Source organism: Mustelus asterias, chromosome 8 (genome assembly GCF_964213995.1).
Source record: "Mustelus asterias chromosome 8, sMusAst1.hap1.1, whole genome shotgun sequence".
Lineage (NCBI taxonomy): Eukaryota > Metazoa > Chordata > Chondrichthyes > Carcharhiniformes > Triakidae > Mustelus > Mustelus asterias.
The window spans coordinates 58,952,062-58,965,982 of NC_135808.1; the positions used below are offsets into that span (position 1 = coordinate 58,952,062).

Consider the following 13,921-nt stretch of genomic DNA (forward strand, 5'->3'; position numbering starts at 1 on the left):
AAAAGGCATATGGCATGCTTGCCTTTATAGGACGGGGCATAGAGTATAAGAGTTGGGGTCTGATGTTGCAGATGTATAGAACGTTGGTTCGGCCGCATTTGGAATACTGCGTCCAGTTCTGGTCGCCACACTACCAGAAGGACGTGGAGGCTTTGGAGAGAGTACAGAGGAGGTTTACCAGGATGTTGCCTGGTATGGAGGGGCTTGGTTATGAGGAGAGATTGGGGAAACTGGGGTTGTTCTCCTTGGAAAGACGGAGGATGAGGGGAGACTTAGTAGAGGTGTATAAAATTATGAAAGGCATAGATAGGGTGAACGGTGGGAAGCTTTTCCCCGCGTCGGTGGTGACGTTCACGAGGGGTCATAGGTTCAAGGTGAAGGGGGGGAGGTTTAACACAGATATCAGAAGGACATATTTCACACAGAGGGTCGTGGGGGCCTGGAATGTGTTGCCGGGCAAGGTGGTGGAGGCGGACACACTGGGAACGTTTAAGACTTATCTAGACAGCTATATGAACGGAGTGGGAATGGAGGGATACAAAAGAGTGGTCTTGTTTGGACCAGGGAGCGGCGCGGGCTAATTGTTCCTTGTTTCTCGTTTCAAGGCTTCATTCTATGATCATCTTGCTGGTGCCAGTACAGAGCGAGACTGCGGATAGTTGGGAACCTGTCTCGGGGGCAGGGAATTCATATGGTGTTCGTGGAAGTGGAAATGACTAGGGTTGGGAAGCATTTTCCGATCAGGGCCATTGTGATCTCCTGGACTCGTTTCGATCGCCTCAGGGAGTCGGAGAGGAATTTCCCAGATTTTTTTTCCCCATATTGGCCCTGGGGTTTTCACTCTGGGTTTTCGCCTCTCCCTGGAGATCACATGGTCTGGAATGGGGGGGTGGGGGTGAGTTAATAGGTTGTGATGAACAAAGCATCGTAGCTGTGAGGGACAGCTCGGTGGATAGGATATTGGTATGTAGATAGGCTGGAAAATTGGGCGGGGATCCTGGATTCAGGATTCAATCCTGGACCGGGGAGCGGCGCGGGCTTGGAGGGCCGAAGGGCCTGTTCCTGTGCTGTATTGTTCTTTGTTCTTTGTTCTTTGAGGCATGGTACATTGGGGAAACCATGCACACGCTACGACAACGGATGAATGAACACCGCTCGACAATCACCAGGCAAGACTGTTCTCTTCCTGTTGGGGAGCACTTTAGCGGTCACGGGCATTCGGCCTCTGATATTCGGGTAAGCGTTCTCCAAGGCAGCCTTCACAACACACGACAGCGCAGAGTCACTGAGCAGAGACTGATAGCCAGGTTCCGCACACATGAGGACAGCCTCAACCGGGATCTTGGGTTCATGTCCATACTATCTGTAACTCCCACAACTTGCCTGGACTTGCAAAGTCTCACTGGCTGTCCTGTCTGGAGACAATACACATCTCTTTAACCTGTGCTAATGCTCTCTCCACTCACATTGTCCGTACCTTTAAGACTTGATTAGCTGTAAAGACACGCATTCCAATCATTAGTCATTATTCTGAAAATTGAGTTTGTGTCTTTATTGGCCCTTTTTGCTGTTTATGAGCAGATCTCCCACTCACCTGACGAAGGAGCAACGCTCCGAAAGCTAGTGGCGTTTGCTACCAAATAAACCTGTTGGACTTTAACCTGGTGTTGTTCGACTCCTTACTGTGTTTACCCCAGTCCAACGCCGGCATCTCCACATCTTGAAATCTAATGCCAGAATTTGTTGGGTGGCACAGTGGCACAATGGTGCCTCACATTGCTGCCTCACAGCGCCAGGGACCCAAGTTCGATTCTCAGCTTGGGTCACTGTCAGTGAGGAGTCTGCACGTTCTCCCTGTGTCTGCGTGGGTTTCCTCTGGATGCTCCTGTTTCCTCCAAAAGTTGTGCTGGCTCGGTGCATTGGCCATGCTAAATACTCCCTCAGTGTACCTGAACAGGCATTGGAGTGTGGCGACTGGGGGATTTTCACAGTAACTTCACTGCAGTGTTAATGTAAGCCCACTTGTGACACTAATAAATGAACTTAAATAAACTGAAGGAGGGTTCATCTTTCCACCACTTCCCCCAGCATTTCCAAAGTTTATAATTCGATTGCCAGGACAATAGCTGGGTGAATCAAGGCGTAGATGCAAACTCTTGGGAATGAGGCAAAAGGAAGTAGCTGACATAGTACAGCAATGGAAGATGCAGAGAAGGGAACATTTGAAACTTTCACACCTGCTCAAACAAGGGGAGGTGATCGGTTTTCAAGAAAATAAAAATGACTGGGATAAGACCGACAATTGAACATTTTGAGACGGGTGATGACTAACAATGTGACAGGGCGACATGTCTATTAGCAAGCTCTGTAATTATTTTTGACAATGCAATTTCGAGAATAAAAATATTTGTCAGCATTATAACATTCCTGGACATTTGTTTCAATACTTTTAAATTAGAAGTGACTGCCCAGATTTGTGGTCGAGTCCAACAGCAGTCTGAATGAGAGCTTTGTTTTCTAAAACCCGAGGCCAAGTCTGGGATTATCGTCAGAACTCCCATGTTGTAAAACTGGTTCAGAGGTGAGGCTAGTTTCTCCAAACTTCAAGCTGAGATATATCTGAATACTAATAATTGGACTGATTCTCGGATAGAATCATAAAATGCAGAAGGAGTCCATTTGGCCCATCAAGTCACCGACCACAGTCCAATTCTGGCCCTATCCCTATAGCCCCATGCATTTACCCTGCTAGCCCTCCTGGCACTAAGGGACAATTGAGCATGGCCAATCCACCTAACCCGCACATCTTTAGACTGTGGGAGGAAACCGGAGCACCTGGAGGAAACCCACGCAGACGCGGGGAGAATGTGCAAACTCTACACAGACAGTGACCCAAGCTGGGAATTGAACCTGGTCCATGGCACTGTGAAGCAGCAGTGCTAACCACTGTGCCACCGTGCCGCCCCAGTTTTGGAACTATAGTCTTTTCATGCACAACATGAAAAGAGGCTAGGAACAATTCAAGATAGGCTTGGCTCCAGAAAAATCAGGATGTTTCTGAAATGCAGCTGACCTTCCCAATACAGAATGAGCTGCCCAGGGCAGGATTTTCCACATTGATGTGCCGAATGGCCTCCTTTTGCACTGTAGGGATTCTATGGTTCGATGATTCAATGACTTTAGGGCAGAGGTACAAGTGAAGTAAGAATGAAGCAGTTTGCATTCTCATGAACCCTGTCACACATCATCTCCAAGTAACTGAAGTGTTCACACTTCCACCAACGCCTCTACTTTCTCAGAAGACGAAGGAAATTTGGCATGTCAGCCACGACTCTCACCAACTTTTACAGATGCACCATAGAAAGCATTCTTCCTGGTTGTATCACAGCTTGGTGTGGCTCCTGCTCTGCCCAAGACCGCAAGGAACTACAAAAGGTCGTGAATGTAGCCCAATCCATCACGCAAACCAGCCTCCCATCCATTGACTCTGTCTACACTTCCCACTGCCTTGGCAAAGCAGCCGGCATAATTAAGGACCCCATGCACGCCAGACATTCTCTCTTCCCACATTCTTCCTTCGGGAAAAAGATACAAAAGTCTGAGGTCACGTACCAACCGACTCAAGAACAGCTTCTTCCCTGCTGCTGTCAGCAATGGACTTATCTTGCATTAAGTTGATCTTTCTCTACACCCTAGCTATGACTGTAGCACTACATTTTGCACTCTCTCATTTTCTTCTCTATGAACGGTATGTTTTGTCTGTGTAGCGCGCAAGAAACAATACTTTTCACTGTATGGTAATACATGTGACAATAAATTAAATCAAATCAAACGGCTGTGTGCATAGCAGTCAATTTATAAACAGCATCCAGGTTTCATGAACAGCAAAGAGAGCTGTTCATCAGTTTTGAATACTCCTGCTCCTCTTTTCAGTGCATTGGGATCTCGAGTAGCCACTTGAACCGGGAGAAGTGTCCTCAAAATTACATCTCATCTGAAGGATAGTACATCATTTTCTCAGCAGCACGATGGCACAGTGGTTAGCACTGTAATTATCAAAGTGGCTAGCACTGCTGCTTCACAGTGCCAGGAACCCTGGTTCAATTCCTGGCTTGGATCACTGTCTGTGTGGAGTCTGCACATTCTCCCCGTGTCTGCATGTGTTTCCCATGGGTGCTCCAGTTTCCGAAAGATGTGCTGGTTAGGTGCATCGGCCATGCTAAATTTTCCCTCAGTGTATCCAAACAAGTGTTGGAGTGTGGCAACTAGGGGATTTTCACAGCAACTTCATTGCAGTGTTAATGTAAGATGACTAAGTTTATTTAACTTTTTCAATACTGCATTGGTGTTCACCTAGATTAATCTCTCAAAATTCTAGTTTGTGGTTCATACTCAGGACCTCCTGATTTAGAAATAGCAGCGTTATCACTAAACCATGCCGATCAAAAGTGATAGTGTATTGACAACTTAATTTGCTTATAATTTGCAATAATCACAAGGATCTTTTGTCCCTTTTCAAAAATAATTTCTCTCACTCCTGCGGCAACAAATTCTTCCCCAGGCCAAGGGGAGCGTTCAGCATACAACTCAGTACACACGCCAGTAATTAACCTGCAAACCATCACACGACTTTAACATATTCTCATAGAATCATAGAAACCCTACAGTGCAGAAGGAGGCCATTCGGCCCATCGAGTCTGCACCGACCACAATCCCACCCAGGTCCTAACCCCACATATTTACCCGCTAATCCCTCTAACCTACACATCTCAGGACTCTAAGGGGCAATTTTTAACCTGGCCAATCAACCTAACCCGCACATCTTTGGACTGTGGGAGGAAACCGGAGCACCCGGAGGAAACCCACGCAAACACGAGGAGAATGTGCAAACTCCACACAGACAGTGACCCGAGCCGGGAATCGAACCCGGGACCCTGGAGCTGTGAAGCAGCAGTGCTAACCACTGTGCTACCGTGCCACCCTATTCTCATGAACATTGAACACTGAAATTTGCCTCAGGGCTCCTGTGAAAGGAATTTTATCTGGAAGTGCTGGCCCCGCCCTCTAAGTGAAAACCTCAAGTTGATTTCTGGGCTATTAACTGATTTGATCCGCAGCTGTCCAGTTTCCACGGCCAATCCCCAATGACCACTATCCCTGGAGCTGAATAACAAGGCGAGAGGTGAGATGGTTTCACCAGGGCCCAGTCTGGTAGGTGCTGGTGACATGGGGAGGGAAGCGGGGGGGAGAGGGGAAGGGTTGTCCAGGAGAAGGTCGGGATGGGCAACAAGCGGGAGCTGGGTGTCCCCTTTTGCCACAGGGTTCAACTGCCAGCCTTGCCATGTGCTGTGGGCACTTCCGCTGAACTTGCTACTATGCCACCCAAATTTACCACCTGGGTGTGGTATAAAATATGAGTCCTGCTCTTACAAATACTATGCAGCTGGCTGTGATCTGTTGCATGCCTGATATTCCAATCACCCCTTAACATTTGAGGTAGTCAGCATCTAACAGATGGCACTGGGGCATTTAACACAGATTTGCAGTTCAATGCAAAAAGCTGACCAGAAATTTGAATTTACTTTTCCCTGGAATTCAAACTGTTGGCCGGGGATTCCATTGTCATTTTTCCAAAACACGAGGTTCAGGAGCTTTGAGATACAACCATGTGGTTAGAAAACTGAAACACTGCTTATCGCTTTTGTCCAACGTTCAGTATCCAAAAGTCTGCAGCACCTCATGTGCTGAATTGGGCTTTTTAAAATATATATAAAAATAAATGACTTCAAGTGTCGTCAATGCACTCGGAATTAAAAAGTCTATTCTTTGTAAATCAAAGCTAGGCAGCCAGTCTGGTGAACCAACTATTGGCTGGGGAGATTGCACATATTAAAATGAAGCCTTCACAGGGACACCCTCATCATTGGTACCATTTCACATTGTGCTTCTTTTCCTAAATTTTCATTTATTTACAGGCATGAAACATGGCAAACAAAAGGGGCAATGCAACTGTTTATTATAATCCCATTGACATCCAGAGATTAGGACAGCATTTAATTGAAAATGGTTTGAATAGGATGAGGTGCTCAAAAGTGGTGAACCCTGCAAGATCATCTCTTGCACTGACATGTTGGGATTGGACCAGGTGCTTTTATGTTATCCTCAACAGGTGTCAATGCAAGGGACCATATTCCAATTCAGGGAAAGCAGTATTTCAAGCGAATTAACATATAAAGTGGACACAACTCACTACAGCTTGGACACCTAATTATCTTCCGAAATGATTAATCTAAAGATGAATCTCAATTTCATTTAATTCTTCTGACATGATGAGCAGAGCGTAATTACACCGCAGTGCAAAATTAATCAAACGGATGCCACGCTCAGGTAGCAGCAGAGAAGAACAAATACAATGTCAGGCAAGGTAAAAAAAAAGGAACAAAAAACTTTAAATTGTGCCAAGTCCCAAATCTCTTCTCTTCCTCAGAACGGTTGTCTCTTACGTCTGTACAAGTGATACTGAAAACAACTCATAAATGTTCATCGGACCATAAGACCATAAAATGTAGGAGCAAAAATAGGCCATTCAGCCCATCAAGTCTGCTCCACCATCAATGAGATCATGACTGATCAGATAATCCTCAACTCCACTTTCCCACCTTATTCCCATAACCCTTGATTCCCTTACTGATTAAAATCTACGAAATTCGAAATCTATTCAAATGAATAGCTGAAAGCAAGCAGCAAAATAAAATCATAGAATCCCAGTAGGAGGCAATCAGCCCATCAAATCCCACCCAGGCCCTATGCCCATTATCCCCATAACTCCAAGCATTTACCCTAGCTCGTTCCCCTGACACTAAGGGGCAATTTAGCATGGCCAATCCATCAAACCCACACATCTTTGGACTGTGGGAGGAAACCGCAGCATCCGGAAGAAACCCATGCAGACAAGGGGAGAACGTGCAGACTCCACACAGACAGTGGCCCAAGCTGGGAATTAAACCCAGGTCCCTGGGGTTGTGAGGCAGCAGTGCTAACCACTGTGTCACCATGCCCCCCACAGACAGTGACCTAAGCTGGGAATCATTAGAGTAGATTTTGTTTTTTAAAATTAGGCTTGTGAGCTTTAAATATAGTTTTAAAAACTCTTAAATTTATTCTTTTCTCTTACCCCTCACACTATCTGAATTCCTGAGATTGCTGGGTTCTGGGAGGCAATGGTGGTGATCATTTTTGTCTGGAGCGGTTGCCAGGGGATGGGCTTGTATACCAGGCAGGAATATAGGGCAGCACCCAGATGCACCAGATCCTGCCACCATTTGAAGTGCCTCATAAATTACCCTGACTGTAATGGAGGGTCAAAAAAAAGGTTGTCCACTTAGAAGCAGCAACATACAAATGAAGGATGTAAGATGAATAAGGTTAGCAGAGTTAAATTAATTTCTGCCCTACTAAGGGCAGCTGACCGAGGTATATGCCCACCAGAGGCCCTCGTGACAGAAAAATTAGTGGTATCTTCCGGTCACTGTAGTATCTCTGTGGTAGAAAGGAAGAAAGGCTTTTTGTTTTGTGATTTTGTTTTACCTGCATATTTCTGGAAATTACTAACAAAAGTAACTACAATATTCAACTACAAAATCAGGTTCACTGGGAGAGATTAATCAGCCAAGACACAGTTGGCATGTAATCTGTGAAGTCAGTAAAATGTTTAAGTTTACTTAATAGTGTCACAAGTAGGCTTACATCAACACTGCAGTGAAGTTACTGTGAAAATCCCCGAGTCATCACACTCCAGTGCCTGTTCGGGTACACTGAGGGAGAATTTTTAGCATGGCTAATGCACCTAACCAGCACATCTTTTGGACTGTGGGAGGAAACCGGAGCACCCGGCAGAAACCCACACAGAGGGAAAAACGTGCAGACTCTGCACAGACAGTGACCCAAGCCGGGAATTAAACCTGGGTCCCTGGAGCTGTGAGGCAGCAGTGCGAACCACACTGCCACCATGTCACCCATTAGGGGGATTCCTTTAATTCTAAAATATATGATGGAGGAAGAAAAGTTGGCAAATGGAGGCAAGAGAAGTTCACCAAAGAAGTCAGCACCCATGAAGGTCAAGATCCTCTCGCAAATGTCCTGTCAACAAACTATGCAGATAGAGTTTAGTCTTTTCTGAAATTTGTCCTGGAGATATGCCTCTGAATGTTGAGCCTCTGTGCTAGAAGGAGCATGTCTTGGTACTGCAGCTAAAACCACAGGTTATAATGACCATGGAGTAGATGATAACTTCATTAAATCTAAATAGCACCGGCTCTTTCTAAAGTACAATTCAAGTCAATCAGCCATTCATACTCGCATGCGAAAAGTCAGAATATTATTTTCCAGGAGTGATTGTTTTTATCGGGTTTCATGTTAGCCAAATGTACTGTCAGGCTTCCACCGAGTGAAAGAAGAAATAAATGAAGAAAGAACTTGCATTTATATGCAGCCTATCATGATCTTAGCATGTTCAAAAATGCTTCACAGCTAGTTGAGTATTATTTGGATTGCGGTCACTGGTGTAATATAGGAAATGCAGCAGCCAATTTGAGTACAGCAAGAGCATACAAACAGCAATGAGATAAATGACTAGATAATGTTCGTTGAGGGATAAATATTAGCCAGGGTATCAGGAGAACTCCACTATACACTTTAGGTATTGCCATGGGATATCTGTAGGGTAAATGAAACCCAAGTGGGGTTTGAAACAGGATTCGCCAATGCTCATGTTACGCTACCACCAAAGTTGCATTTCACCTTGAGGGCTGAGGGGAGGGGCCCTGATTCAATATCTCATCTGAAAGGTGGCATATCCACCAGTGTAGCATTCCCTCAGCAATGCACTAAAGAGTAAATCTGCAGTGGCAGTATTTCCCAGGCTATTGGTGTCCTCCACTACACTTGCACGGTTCCACATGCTTTGCATGAGAACTTTCATCATTTAATTAACAGAAAATATTTTCACTTGATCCAATGTGCATCTAGTCTATGATTCCAGTCACCTTGCAGTTCCTTCATGTCATTATCCAGCATGCAGCTGCTGTCTTGATGCATGGATTTAAACTTCAGCATTCAAACATTCTTGGCATGTTTCAAAATGAAGCATTAATTCCAGGATAGGGCACTCCTATCCTTCCATCAAGAATGATACCACTGCACATGACCACCAACGCAGCTGAGAGAGACACATCATACTCATACCTCAAATTCATGGAGGGGCAGGTACAGTCTGCTTTCAGAATGTTGTCGAGAATTGTGGTGTCCTTCACAACTTTGCTGGTAAAAGAACCAAGTGGGTAGAATTATCAGACTCAAATGCCCGAGAGGCAGAGGGTAAGATCACGGGAAGGGGATCAGCAGAATCAGTTCACTGGAACAAGGGAACTGCAATTAAAATGTAATTGATACACCTTCAGTGAAGCCTAAATCTCTGCTAATCAAACCCTTCCACCTTACGCCTATTAATATAGAAACTCTACTCTGACTGCCATCAGTCATATAAATATTCAAATTATGTGAGGTTAGCATTATGTTTGGACTGAGTCCATTGAACTCTTCATTAGAACTTTCACCTTTTGAGGTATGTTACATCTCTGACTAATCTTTTTTTAGGTTTGCTTTCTGGTACTGTGTGCTTGGATGGGTTCCCTTCTCTCCTCACTCCATTTCATTGACAAATCTACAAACTCTTGTTCAGTAAGCTCAAGTTTGAGAGAGTTGGTGAATGCTCAAGGACCATTTGTCTGCTAATTCTGACCGTGATGCTACCGCTTTGTAACCTTCAATGGTCCCGATTTCATAGAATCATAGAATCTCTACAATGCAGAAGGACACCATTTGGCCCATCGAGCCTGCACCGAAAACAATCCCACCAAGGCCCTGGCCCTGTAACCCCACGTATTTACATTGCTAGTCCCCCTGACACTAAGGGGCAATTTACCACGGATAATCAGCCGCACCCGCACATCTTTGGACTTCTGTTTGCCTTCTGTTTGCTTGTGTGCTAGACAGGACTGATTGCTGGGTAACAGCAAGAGGTTTGAACACCCTGGTCTCCAAATACAGCAGAATAACCTAGTTACAGCTGCACAAGTTTTCATTGTTAAAAAATCAAGTGCAAGTGTCTCAAATCAGGACTAGGTTATTATCTCCTCTAATAATTGGTATGGTAACTGTGGTCTCTGCATCACTATTTTGATTTGATTTATTATTGTCACATGTATTAACATACAGTGAAAAGTATTGTTTCTTGTGCGCTATACAGACAAATCATACTGTACATAGAGAACGAAACAAGAGAGTGCAGAATGTAGTGTTACAGTCATAGCTAGGATGTAGAGGAAGATCAACTTAATGCAAGGGAGGTCCATTCAAAAGTCTGATGGCAGCAGGAAAGAAGCTGTTCTTGAGTCGGTTGGTATATGACCTCAGACCTTTGTATCTTTTCCTGAAGGAAGAAGGTGGAAGAGAGAGTGTTCAGGATGCATGAGGGTCCTTAATTATGCTGGTTGCTTTGCCAAGGCAGTGGGAAGTGTAGACAGAGTCAATGGATAGGAGGCTGGTTTGCGTGATGGATTGGGCTACATTCACGACCTTTTGTAGTTTCCTGTGGCAGAGCAGGAGCCATACCAAGCTGTGATACAATCAGAAAGAATGCTTTCTATGGTGCATCTGTAAAAGTTGGTGAGAGTTGTAGCTGACATGCCAAATTTCCTTCGTCTTCTGAGAAAGCAGAGGTGTTGGTGGGCTTTCTTAACTATAGTGTCGGCATGGAGGGACCAGGACAGGTTGTTGGTGATCTGGACACCTTAAAACTTGAAGCTCTCGACCATTTATACTTCACCCCCGTTGATGTAGACAGGGGCATGTTCTCCTTTACGCTTCCTGAAGTCGATGACAATCTCTTCGTTTTCTTGACATTGAGGGAGAGATTATTGTTGCCGCACCAGTTCACTAGATTCTCTATCTCGTTCCTGTACTCTGTCTCATCATTGTTTGAGATCCGATCCATAACGGTGGTGTCGTCAGCAAACTTGAAAATCGAGTTGGAGGGGAATTTGGCAACACAGTCAAGGGTGTATAAAAAGTATAGTAGGGGGCTGAGAACACAGCCTTGTGGGGCACCGGTGTTAAGGATGATTGTGGAGGAGGTGTTGTTGCCTATCCTTACTGATTGTGGTCTGTGAGTTAGGAAGTTCAGGATCCAGTCGCAGAGGGAGGAGCCGAGGCCCAGGCCACGGAGTTTGGAGATGAGTTTCGTAGGAATAATGGTGTTCAAGGCTGAGCTGTAGTCAATAAATAGGAGTCTGACATAGGTGTCTTTGTTATCTAGGTTTTCCAGGGTTGAGTGCAGGGCCAGGAAGATGGCGCTTGCTGTGGACCTGTTGCGGCATTAGGCTAACTGTAGTGGATCCAGGCAGTCCGGGAGGCTGGAAGTGATTTGTTCCATGACTAACCTTTCAAAGCACTTCACAATTATAAGCACTTCATAAGACTTTGTTGTAGCACCCAGTACTGTGGCATTGTCATAAGACATATTTCTTCGTAAGTGCTACACCAAACCAAAAAAAGTATATATTCGTAAATTGTTAAATATTAGGGGATATTCTGTCCATTGAATGACGGTTGAATGAGATTATCCACTTTGGTAGCAATAATAGGAAGACGGATTATACTTGAATGGATGTAAATTGAGAGAGATGGATACTCAGCGAGACCTTGGTGTCCTCGTGCATCAGTCGCTGAAAGTAAGCGCGCAGGTATAGCAGGCAGTAAAGAAGGCAAATGCTTTGTTAGCCTTCGTAGTGAGAGGATTTGAGTATAGGGAAGGAATGTTTTACTGCAGATGCATAGGGCATTGATGAGGCCACACCTGGAGTACTGTGTGCAGCTTTTGTGTCCTTATCTAAGGAAGAATGTCCATGATATGGAGGGAGTACAGCAAAGGTTTACCAGGCTGATTCTTGGGATGGCAGGTCTGTCATATGAGGAGAGACTAAATCAGTTAGCATTGTTTTCATTGGAGTTTAGAAGAGTGAGAGGGGATCTCATAGAAACTTACAAAGTTCTTACAGGGTTAGACAGAGATTCAGAAAGAATTTTCCTGATGATGGGGGAACCAGAACTATGGGTCATAGTTTGAGGATAAGGCGTAAACCTGTTAGGACAGAGGTGAAGAGAAATTTCTTTGCCTAGAGAGTGGTGTATGTGTAGAATTCACTCCAACAGAAAGTATTGAGGCCGAAGCATTGTGTGATTTCATGAAGAAATTAGATATACCTCTTGGGGCCAAAGTGATCAAGGGATGTGGGCGGAAAGGGGAGATCAGGATATTGAATTTGATAATCAGCCATGAACATAATGAAAAGCAGAACAGGCTCGAAAGGCTAAATTTCCTGTTTCCAGTTTCTATGTTTCGAGAGCAGGTTTGAAGGGCCGAATGGCCTACTCCTGCCCCTAAATTCCTATATGCTCATGGCCTTATTCCCAAAATATGTAGTGTAAGTTTGTTTAAAGATGATTTTTCAACAGTCAATCCTGAAAATAATCTGCAGAACTGATTGGGGGGGAAATGTGAAGTGAACCATGTACTCATACTCACCAGGGGTTTAATTATGCACAGGAAAGGGGAAATGATTTGATTTGAGATAATTAGAAGCTCTGTGATAACATCAATAGTGTTCAGCAATATTGTAATCACTGCCATTCTCATTTGAATTATGGTTTTAATAAAATGTTAATAATGACAGCAGTGATGGTGGACAGTGAATAAATAAAACAATAACTGTTTTCCGACACACAGCTAGTTTCAGTGCAATAGGAGCACTGGCGTCACCATTTCAAAGGAAAACATCCATGAGATCTGAAAATGGGTGCAGGGATTACAATACGGGATTAACTCAGGTCTTGCTGCTTCTGATACAATCAACTAGTAAACTTTGTGCTTATTTATATAGGATGGGATGTGGGTGTCGCTGACAAGACCAGTAATTATTACCCATCCCTAATTGCCCTTGAGAAGGTGGTGATGAGCTGCCTCCTTGAACCGCTGCAATCAATGAGGCGAAGGTGCAGCCACAGCGCTGTTAGGGAGGGAATTCCAGGGTTCGGGCCCAGCGACAGTGAAGGATATAATTCCAAATCAGGACAGTGTGTGACTTGGAGGGAACCTGCAAGTGGTGGTGTTCACATGTGTCTGCTGCTCTTGTCCTTCTAGAGGTAGGGGTCACAGGTTGGAAGGTGTTGTTGAAAGAGCATGGCAAGTTGCTGCAGTGCATCTTGTGGATGGCGCACACTGCTGCCACTGTGCGCAGGTGAAGAGACTTAATGTTTAAGGTGGTGGATGAATGTACATAAAGTGGGCAGCTTTGCCTTTGATGGTGTCGAATCTCTTGACCTTTATCGGAGCTATACTGGTCAAAGTAAATGGAGAGTATTCCATCCCACTCCTGACTTATGCCTTGACGATGGTGGACAGGCTGTGAGGGGCAGGGGGTGAGTTACTAACCCTCTTATTTACATGATTGCAGGTTGCAGCTAGCACTAGTAAGCATGCTGCTGAGTGTCTTCATGCCTGAACAGAATTGTGAGACGTTAGTTCAAGCTACAGACTGTGCCAGTAAAAGCCAGCCTGTGCCTCTTAATGGTGCAACATTTTGGTTGGTGCGATTGCGGGAAGTCTTTCTCAAAGTCAGTCAAACCGAAGAAAGACACAGGAATGGCACAATATGTTAGAAAGTGGGCTCACAACTTAGAATGCCTTGTGCAGCAGTGGATGTGGGGAGGGAGGTCATCTCTCCACAAGGTCCTCAAGACAAACTCTGAGGAGACATTGGGAGCAGATAGTCATGAAGATCAATGCCAGCAATGTAACCCCAAG

The 13,921-nt window shown here is 44.9% G+C and overlaps 1 protein-coding gene and 1 long non-coding RNA gene across 2 annotated transcripts in view; one reads left to right on the forward strand and one right to left on the reverse strand.

Moving 5' to 3' along the window:
- Nucleotides 1-13,921, reverse strand: part of astn1 (astrotactin 1) — a 2,581,734-nt gene that overhangs the window by 666,152 nt on the left and 1,901,661 nt on the right. The window lies entirely within an intron of this gene.
- The window catches only part of LOC144497185 (uncharacterized), a 57,061-nt gene continuing 52,800 nt past the window's right edge, over nucleotides 9,661-13,921 (forward strand). Inside the window, exon 1 of the long non-coding RNA XR_013498524.1 lies at nucleotides 9,661-9,762. This is a non-coding gene — a long non-coding RNA (uncharacterized LOC144497185). The remainder of the gene's footprint in view (nucleotides 9,763-13,921) is intronic.